This window comes from Microcaecilia unicolor, chromosome 10, assembly GCF_901765095.1.
Source record: "Microcaecilia unicolor chromosome 10, aMicUni1.1, whole genome shotgun sequence".
NCBI classification, from domain to species: Eukaryota; Metazoa; Chordata; class Amphibia; order Gymnophiona; family Siphonopidae; genus Microcaecilia; species Microcaecilia unicolor.
This window is the reverse complement of record NC_044040.1, coordinates 105,036,273-105,060,375: the sequence shown is the minus strand read 5'-3', so window position 1 is coordinate 105,060,375 and position 24,103 is coordinate 105,036,273. Positions and strand designations below refer to the sequence as shown.

General features: G+C 45.1%; 1 long non-coding RNA gene across 1 annotated transcript; it reads right to left on the bottom strand.

The window, feature by feature from the left end:
- Positions 1–10,732: 10,732 nt before the first annotated feature.
- LOC115479348 lies at positions 10,733–17,381 on the bottom strand. Its single transcript, XR_003943662.1, has 3 exons — positions 17,372–17,381; positions 15,314–15,320; positions 10,733–10,823 (listed from the first exon to the last, which is right to left on the bottom strand). It is a non-coding gene; the product is annotated as an uncharacterized LOC115479348 (long non-coding RNA).
- Positions 17,382–24,103: the final 6,722 nt, after the last annotated feature.

The window sequence follows — 24,103 nt, the reverse complement described above, 5'->3', positions numbered from 1 at the left end:
CTCCCCCACCTCCCTCCTCCCGCTGGCCCCAACTTGTATAACACAGTGTAGTGCAGCACAACAGATGTCCCAACATCATAATGGACAACCTACCTGAGCCCTCAGGCTGGGCCGAGGTGTCAAGGGAACCGATCCTGTGGATGCCCTCCTGGGGTAGCAGGGCGTGGACCATCAGCTCCATGGGGGTGAGGTTGGCTGTGTCATGTGCTGCGGGATTGGCCCCAGCCTTCCTCCTCACATCCCTCCTCAGCTTGCGCCACTTGCGCTTGCAGTCCTCCACGTCCCTTGCACAGTGGAATACCGCATTCACCCTGTCACGTACCGCCTCCCATTCCCGCTGCTTGGTGGTCGCAGCCAGTCTCTGCCCTGTGGGAGCAAACAGGTTGGTGTGCCGTTGCTGTATCTCCTGCACCAGGAGCTCCACCTCGGCATCTGAGAAATTACCCTTCCGGGTTGGGGGCTGGCCTGGCGGCATTGTACCAATGGGGTTTCGAAAATACAGAGTGGGCGCTTATATCGTCGCCAGGAATGCCCATTTTGGACGGGGAATAGGCGTGTCTGATATGGGCGCTGTAATTTTGATTATACACATAATTCCTAAACGTACCGAGCTGAGATAGCGATTTGGAGCTCCTGATTTCGATTATGGGTAGATAACTATGGGCGTCCCCACCTGCCTTCCCCTTCTTGATTGCCATTTAAACCGCCATTTTATGCGCTGGGACTTTGGCAGTTCTGATTCACGTGTTACCCACATTTATTTATTTATTTTATTTTATTTTATTTATTTATCATTTACTTAATTACATTCACATTTATCATATAAATGTAAGGAAATACAGAAATTAATATAAAAAGGAAAACATATTACCCACATTTATATTAAGGTTTGTGTTTGGCAAGGTATGCTTCGGTACACCTGTGTATTTTGGGGGGTTGTTATTTGTGGTTGCCCTCAGCCCACAACGCTTCCGTTTCCATCCTTTGAGCCTCTTCCTGTCTCCCATTCTCTCTGCCTGGTTGTAGCAGGCAGTCTGTGGGAGCTAAGAAATTGCTACAATCGCACCAAATCAAGCACCCCTCGGTAAGGGTCATTTCACTGAGGCAGATGTCCAGCTAATGTTCCAGAAGATAGAAGGCGCACTACACATTCTTGAAACAGACGTTCATGGTAAGCTCTTATTTCTCTGCCACCTCTTTCTGCTCATTATCAAGGAGTGTGCATTCACTGTATGTAGTCTGCAGTCATGTCTTAGCTCTCTTTTCACCAGGTTCCTGTGCACTGGTTGGAGGCCATCAGCCCCGTACTGTGTGGTTCTGCCAGGTCCTCAATGCTGTGGGCCAGCTGTTGCAGCTGCAGTGTTGGTTCCCGGTAGGCAGTGGCGTAGGAAGGGGGGGGGGCAGTGGAGCGGTCCGCCCCGGGTGCACGCCGCTGGGGGGTGTCGGCGCCTCGCTGGTTCCTTGCTCTCTCTGCCCCAGAACAGGTTACTTCCTGTTCCGGGGCAGAGCGAGCAAGGAACCAGCGAGGCGCCGACACCCCCCCAGCGGCGTGCTCTCGGCGGATTGGCCCTCCCACCCGCCCCTCACCGCCTTCCAGGTATGTTCTCGTGGGCGGGGGGGGGGGGGTGCGTCGCGCTGCACCCGGGGGGGTGGGTGCGCAGTGGCGGCCCGCCCCGGGTGTCAGCTGCCCTCACGACGCCACTGCCGGTAGGTTCAATCCTTTGTTTGTGTGCTGAACCCCAGTCCCCATTTATGATAGGAGAGGGAGGGGGAACTATATAGGCAAATCATGTTTTTAGCACAGTATTGAACACAGTCCTACAATCCTCCATAGTTCTGGAACAACAACATTTCTAACATGTAGGCTGCAAACTAGTTTCAAGGTGGCCACAGGTACTGCCTACTGAGCCCTTAAGACATGGTGAGGGAGAGAGTTTGTGATTACAGGTCCAAACCCAAATTACCTGCAGGTAGCTACAACCTGGTGGCTGCCGTGGCCTAGTGGTTAGGTGGAAAATGTACAAAGCAGATCGTTAAGAACGTAATTTATTAATATAATTAAAAAAAAACACACATAAATACATATATATATGTATTTATGTGTGTTTTTTTTTAATTATATTAATAAATTACGTTCTTAACGATCTGCTTTGTACATTTTCCATCTTGGAGTTTGCAGACCGTCTGCCTTTGTGCTTTCTTGGACCCTCCCTAGTGGTTAGGTCACCAGCATTGTAATCACAAGGTTGCCAGTTCAATTCCCACTCCTGCTCCTTGTGATCTAGAGCGAGCCACTTAACCCTCCATTCCCTCAGGTACAAACTTATAGTCCTCCTGGGACAGGGAAAGACCTGGAATGTAGGTCACCTTGACCTCCTACTGAAAAAGGTGTGAGCAAACACCATATTTATTTGTGCCCTTCTGTAACTCTTGTATTATATTGCAACTGTGATGCAGTAAGCCTCCATCTAATGGTTTTCCCATTGTTTTCCCTTTCTCCTCAGCACTATATACCATTGCAGATGCATAGAATGTGAAAAGATGAGGCAACATTTCTAACATGTAGGTCCTTGGTGTCCCCCCCCCCCACCCACCAATTTGGTAAGGTTGTGGGTAAGGGTGTCTGGTGATCACACTGAGAAAACATCATGTATGTGCTACCTAGGGTTATATGCAAGAGTGTACTTGGCAGATCACAAGTGCTAGACAACAAATCTATTATTAATGCCACTCTGTGCTGTGGGGCTGTATGGTAAGGGGGAGGGAGAGAGGCTGGATTTGTGTCCCTCAACAGTAAATAGCCATCCAGCCTCCGCGGCCCACCCCCCTGCACATAGGGCCATGGAGGTTGGAATGAACAGGTGGGCATCTGTATGGGCACCATTATCACAGACATGCATCAGCCTTCTTATTCACACTTCACATTTCATGCAATGCATATTGCTGCCTCCTCTCACATCAACAGCACCATGTGGTTATATGTAATGCACAACGTACACACTGTTAGTTAAAATGTGAAAAATTTTATTTATGTGCAAACCCCAACATATTCCCCCCACACCCACCCCTACAAATTCCCCCCCCCCCCAAAAAAAATTCCCCAACACCCCTACATATCCCCACAACCCCCTCCAACATTTCCTCCCCCCAACATACAAACAACCCACCCACCCAACAACCCCCCCTCACAAAATACAAACTGTCACCCCCTCCCCTCCTCCCCCCCCCCACCCGTCTAGGACGGGTGGCCACGGCCTCTAATCAAGGCCCTCTGTAGCAGGGTAATGAGCAGCAGCAGGACCACCCTAAGTGGGCCCTGCAGCTGCTCATTACCCTGCCTTATGATTCGTAGCTCCTGCAGCACCTGGTTCTGGCCATCTACCAGGTGCTGCAGGAGGCGCACAACAGCCACTGGGCCAAGGGCTGGAGGTGGCCCAGGGGACCCAGATGATGGCCCAGGGGATGGAGGTGGCCCAGGCGATGGAGCTGCCTCAGGGGATGGAGGTGGCCCAGGTGATGGAGCTGCCTCAGGCAATGGAGATGGGCGAGGGGAGGGAGATGGCTCAGACGGAGCTGCAGGTGGGGAGGGGTCCTCCAGAATGTCCTCATCAATGATGAGGACCCCCTTCTCCGAGTCCGAGTCCTCCTCCTCCTGGTGGGCCTCCTGGCCTGGCTCCTCCTCCTCCTCCTCCTCGTCTTCCTCCAGGTGCCCCTCCTGGCCTGGCTCCTCCTCCTGCAGGTGGCCCTCCTCATCAGCCTGCTGCTCCTGCTGGTGCTGGAGCCCTGTGTATGTAAACAGAGTATGGATGAGATGAGCACATGCAACATGGCTTGCATAGTGCAGTAGCTGGGTGCCTGAGCCAGGGGATGGGGGAAGGTGTGAGGAGGTGTGGCCTATACCCATGGGGGACTGAGATACATCAGATGACATGACAGGGAACCCTGGAAACTGCACTGACACAAAACACACAGGACATGTTGGCAGACCACACTCATTGGTGACCAGCATGTTTGCATTGTGAGATGCGACGAGGGTTTGGTGACCTGTTTTTGTTGTTTTTAAGGGGGGGGATGGTGGGAAGGGTGTTTAGCACATTACTTTTATGTGAGTGAGGCCATGACATGCAGTAAAAGTAGGGCCTCAGGCAGGTCTACCAGGACACACTATCCACCCACCCCAGAAAGGGGGAGAGTAAAGTGAGGCATGTCATCTCATTCATCTCGGGGGGGGGGGGGGGGGGGGGGATGGTCGTTGGACGTTGCAGCCACAGTCATGGGAGGGCACCTGCAACCTGCATCCTTGATCTGGGACCAATAAATATGTTATTACTTATTAGTTGGCTATTAGCCACATATTGTATAGGACATTTGCATTAATCAATAAATGTATTTACAAATCAGTACAGGTGTCCTGTTTTTAAATACTTACGGCGAGCCCTGAGGTGCCGTCACACTGCCCGGATGAGCTCGGGCCTCTCCCGCCTCACACAGCGGAACCTCCTCCTGAGGGACTCGAGGTCCCTGTGAACCCCGAAGCGTCTGTAAGATATAAGTTTGTAGAGCAGGAGTGAGGGGATGGTCCTTCTTGCCCTCTGCACACACATTCATTTGTTATTCAAATAGCAGAGAGAGGGTCAACACTGTTGGGGGGGGGGCACCTCCATTGGTACAGATTCATAGGAGCCACCTTTTTAAAATTTTGGGGGGTGCTACCCCCAGTGGAGATCACCTCTCCCTGTTTACATACAAGGCATTTATTCTATATTGGGGGTACTCAAGCACCCACAGCGTTGGCTCCTATGCAGATGATACCATAGAGGTGGCCATGAGGCCAGAAAGTACCGTTTGTATGCATTATAATTTATGCTTGTAAAACTACTTTATATGTGTTATCATTACCCTGTTATCAAGTATGCTATACGTTTAATTGGTATAATGTTTCCACTATTCCGATGTGTTGTAAGCCACATAGAGCCTGCAAAGAGGGGTGGGAAAATGTGGGGTTCACAGGCAAGAAATAATTAAATAACGATATACATTATTGTAGGGATGTGGGAATGGTCGTCCTTTCAAGAACATACATTTTATTAGTGATTGTGTATGTACCCATAGTACTCATTATCCTTGCATGCACACTCCAGTTACTGGTTACATTGATGACGGAGCTGTTATATGTGTAGGCACAGGAGGGGGGGGGGGCAAACACTTACCTTTCAAGCCTGTCCCTAATGCAGGACCAGGCTCTCATGGCCTGGAGCCTGGGGGGCAGGTGGTGGTGGCTAATAAAGAGGCGATGGCGGTGCCTTAGGCATAGCCGCACCAGCAGCAGGCTCTCCTCATGCCCGAAGTTAGGCTCACGTCGGTGCGCCATTTTTTCAGATGTTGGAAAACAAGTGCCTTATATAGACGTCCTTGCGTGACGGATGTCACTTCGTGCACAGCTCCATATATGGATGACCAACCCATATATGGCCCTATCAGCACGTGGACGCCGTCGTAAGCATAGACGTCTTTGACGGGCATGCCTGGTTGTTATGCATGCGGAACTTGCCTTATATAGATGAGCATGAAGCACCCAACCCTTTTCACATATACACAATATGCATATAGCTGCATGCAGTTCCAGACATCCAGAAAGGGCACATATTGTTCATTAATCTCATCCCATGGCTTTTCCTACCATCTCTATGCTGATGACTCCCAAATCTACCTTTCTACCCTGATATCTCACCTTGCATCCAAACCAAAGTTTCAGTGTGCTTGTCTGACATTGCTGTCTGGATGTCTCAATGCCACCTGAAATTAAATATGACCAAAACCGAGCTTCTCATTTTCCCCCCCAAACCCACCTCCCCGCTCCCCCCGTTTTCTATTTCTGTTGATGGCTCTCTCATTCTCCCTGTCCCTCAGCTCGAAACCTTGGGGTCATCTTTGACTCTTCTCTCTCCTTCTCTGCTCATATCCAGCAGATTGCCAAGACCTGTCGTTTCTTTCTTTACAACATCCGTAAAATCCGCCCCTTTCTTTCCGAGCACTCTACCAAAATCCTCATCCACACCCTTGTCACCTCTTGTTTAGACTACTGCAATCTGCTTCTTGCTGGCCTCCCACTTAGTCACCTCTCCCCTCTCCAGTCGGTTCAAAACTCTGCTGCCCGTCTCATCTTCCGCCAGGGTCGCTTTACTCATACTACCCCTCTCCTCAAGACCCTTCACTGGCTCCCTATCCGTTTTCGCATCCTGTTCAAACTTCTTCTACTAACCTATAAATGTACTCACTCTGCTGCTCCCCAGTATCTCTCCACACTCGTCCATCCCTACACCCCTTCCAGTGCACTCCGCTCCATGGATAAATCCTTCTTATCTGTTCCCTTCTCCACTACTGCCAACTCCAGACTTCGCGCCTTTTGTCTCGCTGCACCCTACGCCTGGAATAAACTTCCTGAGCCCCTACGTCTTGCCCCATCCTTGGCCACCTTTAAATCTAGACTGAAAGCCCACCTCTTTAACATTGCTTTTGACTCGTAACCACTTGTAACCACTCGCCTCCACCTACCCTCCTCTCTTCCTTCCCGTTCACATTAATTGATTTGATATGCTTACTTTATTTATTTTTTGTCTATTAGATTGTAAGCTCTTTGAGCAGGGACTGTCTTTCTTCTATGTTTGTGCAGCGCTGCGTATGCTTTGTAGCGCTATAGAAATGCTAAATAGTAGTAGTAGTAGTAGTAATATGAGGAATATTCGGTGGAGCAGCATGATCTTTCTGTAGTTGACGCGTATAAACGTTTCTCATATTTTCCCGTACCTGGATGTCCAGAATAGCATGTACTGTACTTGCAGTACACCTATGTACATTCTTTTACACACTTTCTGATTTGGTCGTTTGCACCTGCGATAATCGAACGTGTAGGGCGCACAATTTAGTCACGCTTATGCGCTCCTCATTTGGTCGTTTTGCTACAGGGATAATCGATTATCGAAAAATGCCCATACTATTTTCCGATTATACATGCCTGATTTGGGACGTTTTCGTAAGGACGTCCTAATGCGTACTTGGACAACCTTTTGATTATGCCCCTCAATGCCAGCAGCCAGAGTGTGCCAAGGACTAGCAGAGCAGCAGTAGACTGATGCATTTTTGTCACTCTACAAGTCAGAGAAGGCAGCAGTTTGCAGAAGAATTTTGATAGCATCTATGATTATGAGTCTAGGGTTGAAAAGCAGTGACTTTTAACCCCACCATAAATCCATTCCTGTTGCCACCAATTTTTTATGATCCCAAATGTAGGTGTTTAGTTCTGTTTTGAGAATAAATGTCAGCACTCAGCTCTAGTAAATTTCAAACAGGTCAATTTAGGTGCATATTTCTTTGGGATATGGAGAGACTTTACCAGCTAAGAAAACATCAAAGGTTTTAGGGGTAATCTTGAACACTTCATTAACATTGGAGCCTCAGATGAATAATTTGTTTACAAAAATTCATTTCAAACAAAAACAGCTTAGATTGGTGAGAATATAAGCATTGCCATGCCAGGGCAGACCAAAGGTCTATCAAGTCCAGTATCCTCTTTCCAAGAGTGGTCAATCCAGATCACAAGTACCTGGCAAGATCACAAAAGAGTAAAACAGATTTTAGGTTTATGTTTATTATGTAACTTAATATACCACCTAATTTAAAGAACAAGTCTAGGCAGTTTACACAAACCCAAATATATAATATAAAGGAAAAGGAACTCCAGCAAAATATAGGAAAGACACAACAAGCATTCCAAGAATCATACAGTCAATCAATAAATAAAATAAAATAAAATACAATAAATATAAGAATCATACAGTCAATCAATCAATCAATCAATCAATAAATTAAATTAAATAAATATTACAATAGCTGCCTAAATAGGATGTTAATTAAACATCAAATCATATTAGTCAAGTCTGTCTCATGCCCAGGACCCCAACAAGTCTCCAAAAACAAGCTGAAAAAAGTGTGTTTTCAGAGCAGTCTTAAAATGCGTCAGATTACTTTCCCATTTCACCCTAGAAGGTCTGGGAAGGACCAGTCTATGATCATTGATGGACTGTAGAAAATGTGTTAGGACATAAACAGGCTTATTTTTGAAAGAGAGGACGCCCATCTTTCGACACAAATCGGAAGATGGGCGTCCTTCTCCCAGGGTCGCCCAAATCGGCATAATCGAAAGCTGATTTTGGGCATCCCCAACTGCTTTCCATCGCGGGTACGACCAAAGTTCCGGGGGCGTGTTGGAAGCGTAGCGAAGGCGGGACTGGGGCGTGCTTAACACATGGGCATCCTCGGCCGATAATGGAAAAAAGAAGGGTGTTCCTGACGAACACTTGGCCGACTTTACTTGGTCCATTTTTTCTTGTAACCAAGCCTCAAAAGGTGCCCGAACTGACCAGATGACCACCAGAGGGAATCGGGGATGACCTCCCCTTACTCCCCCAGTGGTCACTAACTCCCTCCCACCCTCAAAAAAACTTTTAAAATATTTTTGCCAGCCTCTATGCCAGCCTCAAATGTCATACCCACCTCCCTGACAGCAGTATGCAGGTACCTGGAGCAGTTTTAGTGGGTACTGCAGTGCACTTCAGACAGGTGGACCAAGGACCATCCCCCCTACCTGTTACACGTGTGGTGGTAAATGTGAGCCCTTCAAAACCTACCACAAACCCACTGTACCCACATGTAGGTGCCCCCCTTCACCCCTTAGGGCTATGGTAGTGTTGTACAGTTGTGGGGAGTGGGTTTTGGGGGGGGGGGGTTGGGGGGCTCAGCACCCAAGGTAAGGGAGCTATGCACCTGGGAGCAATTTCTGAAGTCCACTGCTGTGCCCCCTAGGGTGCCTGGTTGGTGTCCTGGCATGTGAGGGGGACCAGTGCACTACAAATGCTGGCTCCTCCCACGACCAAATGGCTTGGATTTGGTTGTTTCTGAGATGGGCGTCCTCGGTTTCCATTATTGCCAAAATCCGGGGACGACCGTCTCTAAGGACGACCATCTATAAGGTCAACCTAAGTGTTGAGATTTGGGCGTCCCTGACCGTATTATTGAAACGAAAGATGGACGCCCATCTTGTATCAATAATACGGGTTTTCCTGCCCCTTTGCGGGGACATCCTGCAAGGACACCCTCAGGAAAACTTGGGTGCCCCGTTCGATTATGCCCCTCAAAGTATAATATACAAAGCTAAGTAATCAGGGAGGCCAGTGTGTAGTGCTTTATAAGTTAATAGTAAAATTTTAAACTTTATTCTAAAGATTACTGGTAATCAATGTAGGTGCTGGAATAATGGAGATACATAGTCCTATCTTCCCACCTGACAAAGTAGATGTGCAGCCATGTTCTGTAGTGATTGCAAATGTTTTATGTTTGTTTGAGTTATTTCTACTACTACTACTACTTACTACTACTACTTATACAGCGCTGTACACTTGAACATGAAGAGACAGTCCCTGCTCGACAGAGCTTACAATAGGAGGATTTAGTTGTCCTAATAGTAGGCATGCTCCTGGACTAAAAGTGTCAAAGGATTAAGAGATAGATAAAACAAAGTTGGGGATAAAATAGAGCCCATGGGACCCCGCAATGGAGAGGCTGAGGAGATGATAAGGATAAATGCCATGATACCTGAAATGAATGGTTTTGTAGAAAGATGGTAAACCATGCTATAATACAGTTCCAGAAATACTAAGAAGAGATAATCATTGCAATAACAGCAAGTGATGAACCAAATCAAATGTGGTGCTGAAGTCCAATGATACTCTTAAACCATTTGCTGTGGACCTCACTATGTAGTGAGGTTAGCACATTCTTGGTGCTAAATCCTATCCTGAAACTTGACTTGTCTAGGGTGTAATGCCAAAGATGAATGGCACCATCACCACCCTTTTTCCTGCTGGCCATTCTTTCCCCTAAGCACCCAAGCATCCTTGTGCCTTTCTACCTGTTTGGCCACCTTAAGATCATCAGATAAGATCTCCTTCAGTTCCCACTATTCTTTTGTGCACAGAAGTATTCCACACTCTTTAATGTACTTCTCTCTTGAGTTTTTGCACCCAAAATTTATAGGATAAACCGCTTAAAATGCAGGGTCATTTTAAGCAGCTTAAACTAACCCTGCATCTTAAGCTGTTTATCCTAGAAATTAGCAGTGGATTTACCCAAGTCCACCTTAATAAAGACCTATGGACTTTTCTTTTAAGAAATTATTCAAACATTTTAAAAACCCTGACAAGCTATCTGCTTTTACCACATTGTCTGGCAATGAATTCCAGGATTTAATTACATGTTGAGTAAGGAAATTTTTTTCTCTGATGTGTTTTAGTAGATTTGTTGCATGCCCCCTAATCCTTGTATGTTTGGAAAGAATAAACAAGTGATTCATGTCTACCCGTTCTACTCCACTCACTAGTTTATAGACCTCTATCATAACTCCTCTCAGCTGTCTCTTGTCCATGCTGAAGATCCCTAGCCTCTTTAGCCTTTCCTCATAGGACGTTGACCCATCTCACTGCTCTCTGCAACAACCCCATGGTTTCTATCCTTTTGAAGGTGTGGTCTCCAGAACTGCACACAGAACTCCAAGTAAAGCATCCCCAGAGATTTAAACCAGCAGCATCTTCTCCCTTTGCACCCAAGCATCCTTCTGGCTTTCTACCAGAGTAGAGTGGAGGAGTAGCCTAATGGTTAGTGCAACAGTTAAGAACCTGGGGAGCCTGATTCAATTCCCATTGTAGATCCTTATGATTCTGGTCAAGTCACTTAACCCTCCATTGCCTCAGGTACAAGATAAGTACAATCTATTAATTGCTGGATGTCTGCAAATAGTCTGAAATTATATATTAACAAAACTCAGATTATGTTATTGATGGCGTATGATTCATTGGATAATTCAACAATGCTTTAGTATGATAATGAATCATTCCTATTGTTAAGACATTGAGAGATCTAGGTGTTATTTTGGATAATGATTTGACAATGAAAGCACATGTACTAAAGATTATTAAAGATGTATATTTTAAACTGAGATTGATAAGAAAGATGAAAGATTTACTGAAACCACAACATTTTACAACGGTGGTACAAAGTTTAATCATACTATGTTTTGATTATATAAAATGTATTGCTTGTGGGACTTCAGAAGATGCAACTTGGAGCTTTACAGACAGCTCAGAGCTCGGTGGCCAGAGTTTTGGTTGGAATGACTAAGTTTGAACATATAACACCTGTTCTGAAAAGCCTGTACTGGTTACCTATAGAATATAGGATTCAATTTAAAATGGCCTACTTGGCGTTTAAGATATTTACACAACAAGTTTCAGAGATATTAGCAATGAGACTTCATGTGTATCAACCAAATCGAGCACTGAGATCAGCAACTCAGAAATTGTTAGATATTCTATCTCCTCATGTAATACGCTCTAGCGAATACAGAAGTAAAATTTTCTACATTGCTGGACCAGTTTATAGGAATAAACTTCCTTTGTAAATATGGAATATTACAGACTTGAAGGAATTTAAAAGAGCTCAAAACATTATTGTTCATGAAAGCCAACAGATAGGGTAATGTATGATGCACTAACATTTGCTACAGGACTTTGATTTGTTAAATATTTTGAACTGTTTTCTGTTGTTTTATTTGTTTTTAGATTGTGTATGTAATTATGTAATCTGCTGAGAATGATAGGTCAAATGGAATACATTTTTTAAATGAAATAAATAAATACATTTAAACCATTTTGATTGCAACCATAGAAAGGGAATATATCAAATCCCATCCTTTTTTCCTTACCTGTTAGGCCACCTTAAGATCATCAAATAAGATCACCCCCAGTTCCTGTTCTTCTTTTGTGCACAAATGTACTTCACCCTCTATAATGAATGAAGTTTTTGCATCCCAAATAAAAGACCCTGCATTTTCTAGCATTAACTCTTAGCTGCCAAATTCTAGACTATTCTTCAAGCTTCAATAGATCTCTCTCTTTTATGAGGACCATTATGCTTTGTATGTTCAATTCTTGATACTTTCCCAGATAGATTATTTTAATTAAATTTATTATGAAATTTGCCCTAAATTGCAAAAAACTCTTTTATTACAAAATACTGCTGCAAAAAAAAAAAAAAAAAAAAAGATATTCAGAATGAAGAAATATGATAGAGTGACACCTTTGTTAATAAAACTCCACTGGCTTCTAACTCAAGCTTGGGTCACTTTTAACACAGCATGCTGAGTATCTCAAATTCTATCTAGTATTTCTGGTAAACTTGATTGGATATTCTCAAGTCAACAAAACATTTTGGGCTTGCAAACACAGTTTACTGAGCTTTCTTTCTGTAAAGGGTTTACAATAACAAGTTTTTAGATAGTTCCTTTTTCTTTCAGAATAGTTTGCCCTTGGGAATTAAACACCAACCCATTTATCTCCTATTTTGTAAGCATTTATAAACATTTCCCTTTAGAAAATATTTGAATTGCTGCAGATAATTGTTAAATTCTTTGATTGCTGTATCAAATAGTTTCTATAATTTCCCAATTATTGTATTGGTTTTCTTGAATTTTGAACTGGGCAGAACTATGAAGCTATTAATTGGTCAACAAAAACTTGAGATTTGATTAGATTAGATAACTCTTAAAGTTAGGAGCATGCATTCTTTAAATATCAGACCAACTATTTGTGTTTAATTATGTAAATCATAAGAATGTATGAATAGCCATACTGGATCAGAACAATGGTCCATCTAGCCCAGTATCCTGCTTCCAACAGTGGCCAATACAGTGCAGAAGTACCTTGAAGAAACCCAATTAGTAGCAACATTCCATGCTACCAATCCCAGGACAAGCAGTGGCTTCCCCAATGTCCATCTCAATAACAGACAATGGAATTTTCCTCCATAAACTTGTCCAAACCTTTTTTAAACCCAGATATGCTAACTGCTGTTACTAAATCTTCCACCAATGAGTTCCAGAGATTAACTATTCTTTGAGTGAAAAATATTTCCTCTTATTTGTTTTAAAAGAATTTACATATAATTTCATTGAGTGTCCTTGGTTTTTATACTTGTTGAAAGAGTGAAAAATCAATTCATGTTACCAGTTCTACATCACTCAGGATTTTGTAGACTTCAATCATATCTCCCCTCATCCATCTCTTTTCCAAGCTGAAGATCCCTAACTTCTTTATAATTTCCTCATATGTGAGGAGTTTCTTCTTCTTTATTATTTTGGTCGCTTTTCTCTGAAACTTTTCTAATTCCGATATATATCTTTTTTGAGATACGGTGACCAAAATTGAACACAATATTCAGACTCGGTTTGATTGTAAACTGATGTTACCTGTGTCCTGCTCTTAATAGCTACCTGATAAACTGCTGACTTTACCGCCTTCTATTCTATCCTTTTAAAAATAGACCTGTCTTTTCAAACTTGCAGAGGATCTGACTCTATAATCCCAACCACCAACCCCTCTCCCACTCACCCCTAGGTGAATTCCCTTTATATAGGATCCCTTTATATAGGACAAGGGACAAGCTATTAAGGGACAAGCATCTTTATTACACCATAATTGGTCAATACTACTCCTTCTTATCCCCTATCACATTTCTCCTTTTCACACTTGTGAATCACATCAACATGACCTTCATTCGGTGCAATACATGTTCTGCTTTAATCCTAAGGCAAACTATCTGGAACCTTAGAGCTTGTCCTACCTGTCATAAGTACATAAGTAATGCCACATTGGGAAAAGACCAAGGGTCCATCGAGCCCAGCATCCTATCCATGACAGCGGCCAATCCAGGCCAAGGGCACTTGGCAAGCTTTCCAAACGTACAAACATTCCATACATGTTATTCCTGGAATTGTGGATTTTTCCCAAGTCCATTTAGTAGTGGTTTATGGACTTGTCCTTTAGGAAACCGTCTAACCGCTTTTTAAACTCTGCCAAGCTAACCGCCTTCACCATGTTCTCCGGCAACAAATTCCACAGTTTAATTACGCGTTGGGTGAAGAAATATTTTCTCCGATTTGTTTTAAATTTACTACACTGTAGTTTCATCGCATGCCCTCTAGTCCTAGTATTTTTGGAAAGCGTGAACAGACGCTTCACATCCACCTGTTCCACTCCACTCATTATTTTATATATCTCTAGCATGTCTCCCCACAGCCGTCTCTTCTCCAAGCTGAAAAGCCCTAGCCTCCTTAGTCTTTCTTCATAGGGAAGTCGTCCCATCCCCGCTATCATTTTAGTCGCCCTTCGCTGCACCTTTTCCAGTTTCACTATATCTTTCTTGAGATGCGGCGACCAGAATTGAACACAATACTCAAGGTGCAGTCGCACCATGGAGCGATACAACGGCATTATAACATCCTCACACCTGTTTTCCATACCTTTCCTAATAATACCCAACATTTTATTCGTTTTCCGAGCCGCAGCAGCACACTGAGCAGAAGGTTTCAGTGTATTATCGACGACGACACCCAGATCCCTTTCTTGGTCCGTAACTCCTAACGTGGAACCTTGCATGACATAGCTATAATTTGGGTTCTTTTTTCCCACATGCATCACCTTGCTCACATTAAACACCATCTGCCATCTAGCTGCCCAGTCTCCTAGTCTCGTAAGGTCCTTCTGTAATTTTTCACAATCCTGTCGCGAGTTAACGACTTTGAATAACTTTGTGTCATTAATTACCTCGCTAGTTACTCCCATCTCTAAATCATTTATAAATATATTAAAAAGCAGCGGTCCTAGCACAGACCCCTGAGGAACTCCAAATATCAGCTTTGAAAGATAAGATCAATGAACTCAAGAAGGAATTGGCTATAATTAAAGAAGCATCCAGGATTACTCAATTCCCAGCCAAATTACCACCACCACTGCCACAGAGAATGAAACAACAGAGGAATATATGGGTCACAGTAGGCTCTGGTAGACTAAGACCTGTGACACAGAAGCACTCACCCTCTGTAATGGAAGATTTTAAAGGTTGTTTTTCAACTCTGCCTTGACCGCCGAGTGCACTCGGAGTCTGTATTTTTGATTAGAAGTAATTCTGTTTGTGTGAAAGATAAGACAGAGCTCTAATTAATTTGGTATGTGAAGGGAGAGGTGGAGCCTGTTTCGAATTCAGACTGGTCACCTGGACTGAGAAACAAACAGTATGGCTTGTTTTACCTAAACAGAGAAATTCTCAAGCCTTCTGTAATTTTGCTTAGCTCTGAACATGAGTTCTAAGCCTAATAAAAAAGGGAGTTTCTGTCAGTGAAATTGGGAGCTCATCTGTGAGTAACGTATTTACTGCGCAGAGAACCATATTTTTTGGTCAAAGAAACTCCTGGCTTTCGCTGTGAACAGGGCCCCTCCAGCTGATGATAAGAGCCTGGATGATGTAAGGACCAGTGATGTATGTATACATATGATGTATGCATAGTGTATTATTGCTTGTTTTCCTGGTCTTGAAACTCCTAGCATTGTTTGGATGTAGGGACCAGTGATGTTAATGATTATTTCTTTTTCACTATAGATAGGTATTGTTTCTTTTCAGTTAAGTAGCTTAATCATTGTGTATATATCTTAATCATTCTGTATCTTAGAACTTCTTATAAAAGTCTCATTTACCTAATATGAATCCAAAAGAATCCACAGTAATTACTGAGTAGTCTGTGTCAGTGAGGCAGGCTGTAAAACCAGGGCAGAACACCCTCCCAACCTTTGCCCCTGTCTAATTCTTTTGCTGCATTGAATCATTATGATACTGAAAAAAAAAGTACTGTGGTGGAACCAGAGGCAATGAAGGTAGCACAACCCAAGAAACATCCCCTAAACAATGACAGATTGGTGAAAAGCAGAAAATTCTTACTGCTCGGAGACTCCATTATCAGAGGCATTAACTTAAGAACACAGTTCAAGGGTTCCAACCTAGTGAAATGCCTTCCAGAATCCTCAGGTACCAGATATACTGAACAAATACTGAATGTGATCCGAGAAGAGAGCAAGGCTTCAAATACTGATGTTGTAATTCACCTGGGGACAAATGACCTGGCCAACAATAGCAAGTTTACAGCATAGAGAGCATTCCAGAAGGTCAAAATCTTATTTTATTTTTATTTTTTGTTACATTTGTACCCCGCGCTTTCCCACTCATGGCAAGCTCAATGCGGCGGGCAATGGAGGGTTAAGTGACTTGCCCATAGTCACAAGGAGCTGCCTGTGCAGCTTTTTCTGAAGTAATTCCTACATCGGGAAAGGGAGATGAAACACTATGCATAACAGTGGAATTCAATAAGTGGTTTGAGTCTTGGTGTAAAGAAGGTTTTAGATATATACCAACATGGGGTAATACATGGAAAAATAACAAGCTGTACTGTAATGATGGGCTACATCTTTCTGTGATGGGAAAAAAGGATCCTGGGAGGGGGGGGGGGATTCAGAGGGTATGTTTCTAGACATTTAAACTAGGGGGTGGGGGTGACAAAAGAAAACAAGGGAATTCAGAAAGTCACCCCCAGAATAAACATGATGGCAGAGGGAAAGGTCATCTAAATATAAAAAAAACCACATAAACTCACTTGGCACATGGAAAGCAATGAGCACAAATGCTTGTAGTCTAAATAAAAAGGTTCAAGACATGCAAGCCCTGATGTTTGAAAAAAAACTTGGATATTGTTACTATTACAGAGACTTGGTTCAATGATTTCCATGAATGGAATGTGACCATATCGGGCTATAATCTTTTAAGGCCAAAGAGGTGGAGGAGTGGCACTGTATGTGAGAGACAATATCAGAGTGACTGAAATACAGGGAACCTGGGTAAAGGAAGAAAATTTATGGAGCATCCTAGAAAGAAAAATGGAACCTGTATCCACACTGGGATTATCTACAGACCTCCGACACAAACGGAGAAGCTAGACAACCTGATAGAAGATTTTCAAAAGATTGGTATGAAAAGGGAGGTACTACTGTTGGGAGGTTTCAACTTGTCTGATGTGGATTGGAACGTCCCGTCAGCAGAATCAGAAAGAAGTAGGGAGGTTGTGAACACCTATCAAAGTGCCTTGATCAGGAGTGGAGGAGTGGCCTAGTGGTTAGGGTGGTGGACTTTGGTCCTGGGGAACTGAGGAACTGAGTTCGAGTCCCACTTCAGGCACAGGCAGCTCCTTGTGACTCTGGGCAAGTCACTTAACCCTCCATTGCCCCATGTAAGCCGCAATGAGCCTGCCATGAGTGGGAAAGCGTGGGGTACAAATGTAACAAAAAAAAAAAAAAAAGAACCCATGAGGGAAGGGTTGATGCTGGATCTAGTGGCCATGAATGGAGGAAGTGTTTCCAATATCCGGGTGGGTGCCCACCTATGTAAAAGTGATCATCACAAGATATGGTTTGATAAAAGAGCAAAGGCAGAGTGGTGACGCACAAAACTCAAAGTTCAGGATTTCAGACGTACTGATTTTGATAAAATGGGGGAATACCTGAAGAAGGAGCTATTGGCATGGGACGGCACAGGGGAAGTGGAAAATCAGTGGTCAAAGCTAAAGGCTGCTATAAATATGGCAACTGATCTTTTCGCAAGGAAAGTAAACAAAAACAAGAAGCCTATATGATTCTCCAAACAAGTAGCTGAAAAAATAAGAGCAAAAGAACGCAATGAGAGGATCATGGAAAAGATTATCAGATTAAACTTAAAGATGCAAAGAGGGAATTATGGCTAGCGAAAGCAGAAGCGGAAGAAAAAAATGGCTGAAGATGTAAAGAGAGATGACAAGACCTTTTCTCAGATATATTGGAGAAAGGAGAAAAGATAATGACAATGGCTATGTGGAGAATGATGAGGATAAAGGGAACATGCTAAACAAAGGTGTTCACAGAGGAAAATCCTAGAGAAGGACCGCGGTTGGCTGCCGAGGGAATATCTGGGAATGGAGTGGATATTGCACCATTGTCACATTTTCCAAAAACAGGAACTAGGTTTGTGAGCCCTTGGGACTCAGCATCTTGGCTGGAGCTGGAACTCGGCTGGGACTCAGCATCTTGGCCGGAACTGGAACTCGGCTTGGACTCAGCAGCTTGGCTGGAGCTGAAACTCGGCTTGGACTCAGCAGCTTGGCTGGAACTGAAACTCGGCTTGGACTCAGCAGCTTGGCTGGAGCTGGAACTCGGCTTGGACTCGGCAGCTTGGCTGGAGCTGGAACTCGGCTTGGACTCGGCAGCTTGGCTGGAACTGGAACTCAGAGTGGGCTCAGCATCATCTTGGTTGGACTTCAAACTCGGAGTGGACTCAGCATCATCTTGTCTGGAACTCAAACTCGAAGTGGACTCAACATCATCTTGGATGGAATTCAAACTCGGAGTGGACTCAGCATCATCTTGGCTGGACTTCAAACTCGGAGTGGACTCAGCATCATCTTGGCTGGAACTCAAACTCAGACTGCTCCACACAAACTGCAGATAAGCCCTGAACTTGGGAGTTTCACAACGCCTTCTTTCAGCGTCAGCTTCCGGAGTATCCCGCAGGGCTGGATCCGAGCGAAGTTTGTAGCGGTAGTATGCCAATATGATAGAAGAATCAATTGCTGAAACTGTGTTTGCAGAAAACCCCCAGGCCCGCTTTCTCTTAGCTGCAGCTTCAGGAGTATTCCTCAAGGCTGGATCAAGAAAAAGTTTATCACGGTAATCTCTGAGCGTCATCCATTCATCAAGAGCAGAAACTGGGTCGAGACCGGAATCCAACCTGGAACTAGAGACTGGACCTGGGCTTAGACCTGGATTACCAACAAAGGAAAAAGTCTTAGCCTGAAAACCCAGCTGGAAGGATGATCTTGCCGAGCTCATGGCCTTTGCATTCCGTCACGTTTTCCAAAAACAGGAACTAGGTTTGTGAGCCCTTGGGCCACTGCCGAGGAGCGGCAGTGGCAGGCAAAACCACCCCACACAGGGATAAGGCAGAACTCTGACAGGGCCAGCTAGACCACCTGCACTTGACCACTGTTCCTCAGGAGTTGAGCCCCTGAGTGCAGGTGGCTGGCAGGACTTATTGGACAGGGCCGGAGCTGGATACCAGCAGGATACACACAGGGACTAGAACACCCAGGGAGGCTAGGCAGAATACTAGACTAGGACTCTCAGACAGACAAGGGACAGAACTGAAAGCTGCAAGCAGCCACTGAAACAGGAAAAAACACTGATAGCTAAGAGACAGAACTAAAAGCTGCAAGCAGCCACTGAAACAGGGAACAAACACTGGTAGACAAGAGACAGAACTGAAAGCTGCCAGGCAGCCACTGAACAAGAAACACAGACAACCTAGAACTAGACAAAGACAGACAAACAAGAAACAAGACTGGGAAACAAGCTATACAGAACAAGAAGCTACACAAAGACTAAACTAGAATCAGGCAAGAATACAGACTATAAACTGGACTAGGCAGAAGTGCAGCAAGTACCAACAAACCAGGGCCTTAGGTGATGCAAAGGCAAAGCAGAGAGTTTCCAAATGGCTAATAAGCCCAGCAGCAGCTGAGATTCATCTGCAGCAATCACCAGGCAGCTATGGGTGCTGTGCAGGCTCAAACAAGACAAGCAAGTCTGGCAGGCCGGAAGATCCGGACTGGATTGGGCTGAAGTCTGGAATGGGAAACAGCACACAGACAATCCAATGCAGCCACCAGGTCTGGCCACCAGAGGGCAAGAGGAACACAAACCAAAACACAGGCAGAAAGCATACTGAAGCACAGAGAGGCTAAACGCACACAGAGACAGAACTAACTCAGAAAGACCAGACAGAAGCCAGCTTAGAAGCTGACCGCCAGCAATAAGGTAAGCCTGAGGGGGGTCACGACCACAGACGTGACAACCATTTACAGAGGAAAGAGTTTATAAACAGCTTGACAATCTGAAGGTAGGCAAATCTATGGGGCCGGATGGGATACATCCCAGGATACTAAGAGAGGTCAGAGAGATCCTTGCGGAACCACTCAGAGATTTATTTAATAGATCTTTGGAGATGAGAGAGGTTCCGTGGGATTGGAGATGAGCGGAGGTGGTCTCTCTTCACAAAAGTGGAGATAGGGAAGAAGTGGGAAACTACAGACCAGTAAGTCTCACATCGGTGGTAGGAAAAATAATGGAGTCGCTGCTGAAAGAAAGGATAGTTAACTTTCTAGAAGCTGACAGGTTACAGGACCCAAGGCAACATGGCTTTACCAAAGGAAAATCCTGCCAAACAAATCTTATTGACTTCTTTGACTGGGTGACCAAAGAACTGGACAAAGGAAGTGAGCTAGATGTAATCTACTTGGATTTCAGCAAAGCCTTTGTTACAGTCCTGCACAGATAACTCATGAATAAGCTGAGAGGGCTGAACTTAGGACCAAAAGTGGTGAAGTGGATAAGAAACTGGATGACTGAAGGAGAAAGTGACGTCACGGACCGGGATGGCTGCTTGAACGTGGAGCTCCGTCGGGGCTTTCATGAATGCGAGCAAAACCCATTGAATTCAGCAGCACCTTGAGGCGTGGATTGTGGGGGAGAGGTCCCGGAGTTATGCCACCGAAGAAAGGGCTGGAACAATTCCGTTTTGCACTGGAGCAAAGCAGGAAAGTGCTGGCAGTTGTGGCGGGGCCAGAGAGGAGCGAGGCAAAGATGGTGGTGGTCCCAGCAGCAGTCGAGGAGGAGCACGTCGCTACAGCTCAGAGGAAGCCGGCGAGATTACTAAGGATATAGTGGGCTGGTTCCAGGACCTGAAGTCCGATCTGGCAGGGGTCCGAAAGGATGAACAGACCGCCCTGAGAGAAATCAGGGCTGAACTCCACGATCTGGGTGCACGTGTCGGAGAGGTGGAGGAGGGGATGGAGACTCTTCAGGAGGACATGGGAAAACTCCATAAAGTAGTGGATACCAATACAGTGGAATTGCAACAACTTAAGGAGCAGGTGGAAGACTTGGAGAATGGGTCGCACCAAAATAATTTGAGATTTAAAGGTATCCCAGACTTGGACATATTTAGAAATTGCGAAGCAGTGATTCGGGAGTTATGTGGGTACATATTGAATCCAGAGAACGGTGGGCAACTACCAGACCTACGCATCCAAAGAGCGCATAGGGTGGCTGGCCCGCAGCGAGAATCCAACCCGAGAGACATTGTAGTGTGCTTTGCTGATTTTCCCATGAAGGAGAAGATCCTGACTAAAGCGAGGCAGCAAAAAGAGATTCTTTGGAAAAACTATAAGGTTGGAGTATTTCAAGATCTGGCATGGACTACTTTACATAAGCGTTGCTCCTTCTGAGAAGTCACGATATTCATGCTGTCAAAGGGGATTCGCTATAGGTGGCTTTTTCCATTTGCAATGTGGCTAAGGGTGGATGGGAAGTCTTGCAGAGTGAAGACCCCGGATGAAGCATGGTCTACATTGCGGTCATTGGGGTGTAGAGGTGTTCCAGGTCAGCAGGAGTTACTGGAGACAGCCAAGGAACCCAGAGCGGATTCCATGTGGCAGACGGTGGTGGATCGGGGAAAGAAATCTGACAAGCAGGCTTCCTGAAGGAAAGCAGAACAGTGCATGACTGATTGATTCATTGAGGACTTTTTGAAGATAAGCAACCAATTTCGGGGGTGCTATATGTAGGGGGTTGGAGGGGAGAGGGGAGGGAGGAAATGGCACCCTGGTGAGAGTGGGGATTATGTGAGTTTGTTGGACGACTGAGAGGGGTGTTGGGTGTTGGGAATGCAATTATGTGGAACTGGGGTTGGTGAGGTAGAGGGAGGTTTGGTAGGAGTGCAAAGGCTGAATGAGAGAAGCAGATGTGGGGGAGTGCAGTGTGGGGGGAGGGCTAGGGGTTAGCTTTTGAGAGGTCTAAACCCCGGGTGCATGCGTCTTGTTCCTTGTGGGATGGCTGATCTTCTGGGAGAGAGATCGGCAAAGGGGAGGGGGAGGGACGGGGAGGATGGGGAAGGGGGTGGGGATATGTTGAAGCAGAGGGGATTGGGGAGGGGGAGGGGGTTGCTGTGGGGAGGGGAAGGAGGCATGGGGAGGAGGGGGGACGGGGGACGGTAGGAGAGAGTCCTTATTGGTGGGTACATGGAATGCAAATGGGCTCAATAATCCGTGGAAGCGTAGTAGAGTACTTAAGGAATTGAGTAGGTTAAAGTGGGATGTGACATTCTTGCAGGAAACACATTTAAGACCGAGAGATACTCATAACGTTGCGTCGTAGACCTTTTCGGGAAGTAGTGGTTCATCAGGGAAAAGGGCCAAAGAGGATGGGGGGAGTGGCCATTTTGATACGACAAACTTGTGGGTTTGCAATTCAAAAGGTGTTTCAGGATACTAGTGGGAGGTGTGTGGCCCTTAGAGGGTGGTTGCAGGGGAAGGAGCTGACACTGATCAATATTTATGCTCCGAACGTGGGGCAGAAGAACTTCTATCACACATTAAAAGAAGAGCTTTTGGAATTTGTTGGAGGGCAGGTGGTGGTAGGGGGGGATTTTAATATTGCCCCCAATGCAAGATTGGACCATTCGGCAGGTGGAGGGCAGAAGAGTGGTCCTTGGTGGAAGGCAATGCTGCAATTTATGGAAGGGCTGGAAGTGGTGGATTGTTGGAGGTTGCTACATGGGGTGCAGTGAAATTATACATTCTACTCACATGCAGTGCAGACCTATTCCCATATAGATGGGTTATGGGTGCACCGCAAAGGATGGCATATGGTGGAGGCGGCTGAAATAGAGACCATTTGTGTTGTGGATCATGCACCAATGTGGATTAAATTAACAGGGCTGGGTCAATGCAGGCGGCAGGGAGTCTAGAGAAAAGGGAAAGAGGGCAATACTCGCTGACTTTGCATATGAGGTTAGTGAGCTTAGAAAAGTTGCATAAAAGACACCCTACATCGCAGATATGGGAAGACCTTAAGCAAGTGAAAGGGGAAATAGCACAATTGCAGATGGCGGACGTGGATTTTATGAGAACTAAATTAAAACAGCAGTGTTTTGAGTTTGCCAATAAATCCAGTGCAATGTTGGCCCGTTATTTACAGGCAAGGAGAGGGTGCTCCCTTATCCAAAAGATGATAGGGGAGGATGGCACTATACTGATTTAGATATTGGAAAATGTTTTGTGAAATATTATCAAGATTTATATAGTGCTTCTGTGGGTACATCGGCTGCAGATATAGCTTGCTATTTGGACTGGGTTCCATTAGACCAATTGGATGAGTCTGAAAGAGCTCAGCTTGGGGAAACTATTAGAATAGGGGAGGTACAGGGAGTGATAAAATGGCTCCCTAATGGAAAGGCACCGGGATTAGATTGATACACGGCAAGGTTTTATAAGTGCTTTGTGGAAGAACTTGGAGATCTATTGGTGCGAGTGGGAAATGGAGTTTTGGAGGGTAAAGGGCTCCCAGCATCCATGTCTGAGGCGGGGGTAACAGTCCTGCCTAAGCCGGGGAAAGACCCCACTGTTTGTGGTTCCTATAGGCCTATTTCACTCTTGAATGTGGATGCAAAGATAGTGGCCAAGATCCTGGCTAACAGGTTGGCAAGGGTACTGCCAAAATTGATTCATGTAGATCAATCTGGGTTTATCCCCAAGTGACAAGTCGGTGATAACATAAGGCGCACTCTCCATTTAATATGGGAGGCGCAGAGATCCCGGTCTAGCACAGCTATGTTGGCTATAGACACAGAAAAGGTCTTTGATAGGGTCAGCTGGGGGTTTTTACGAGAAGTCCTGAATCATCTGAGAGAATTTTGGTGCTTGGCTGGAGGCCTTCTATGCAGCTCCGAAGGCATGCATTAATATTAATGGGGGATATACATCTTTTTCCCCATTGGTAGAGGGACTAGACAGGGATGTCCTTTGTCGCCTCTCCTGTTCACTTTGTACATAGAGCCTTTGGCGGAAATATCAGCACCCAGATATTTGGGTATTAGGGTTGGGGGGATGGAACATCGTATTGATTTGTTTGCTGCTGATGTGCTACTTTATGTGGTGGATACTGAGCAGACGCTACCTACGGTATTGGAGATCCTTAGGGAGTTTGAAAGATATGCTGGTTTAAAGGTTAATATGGATAAAAGTGAG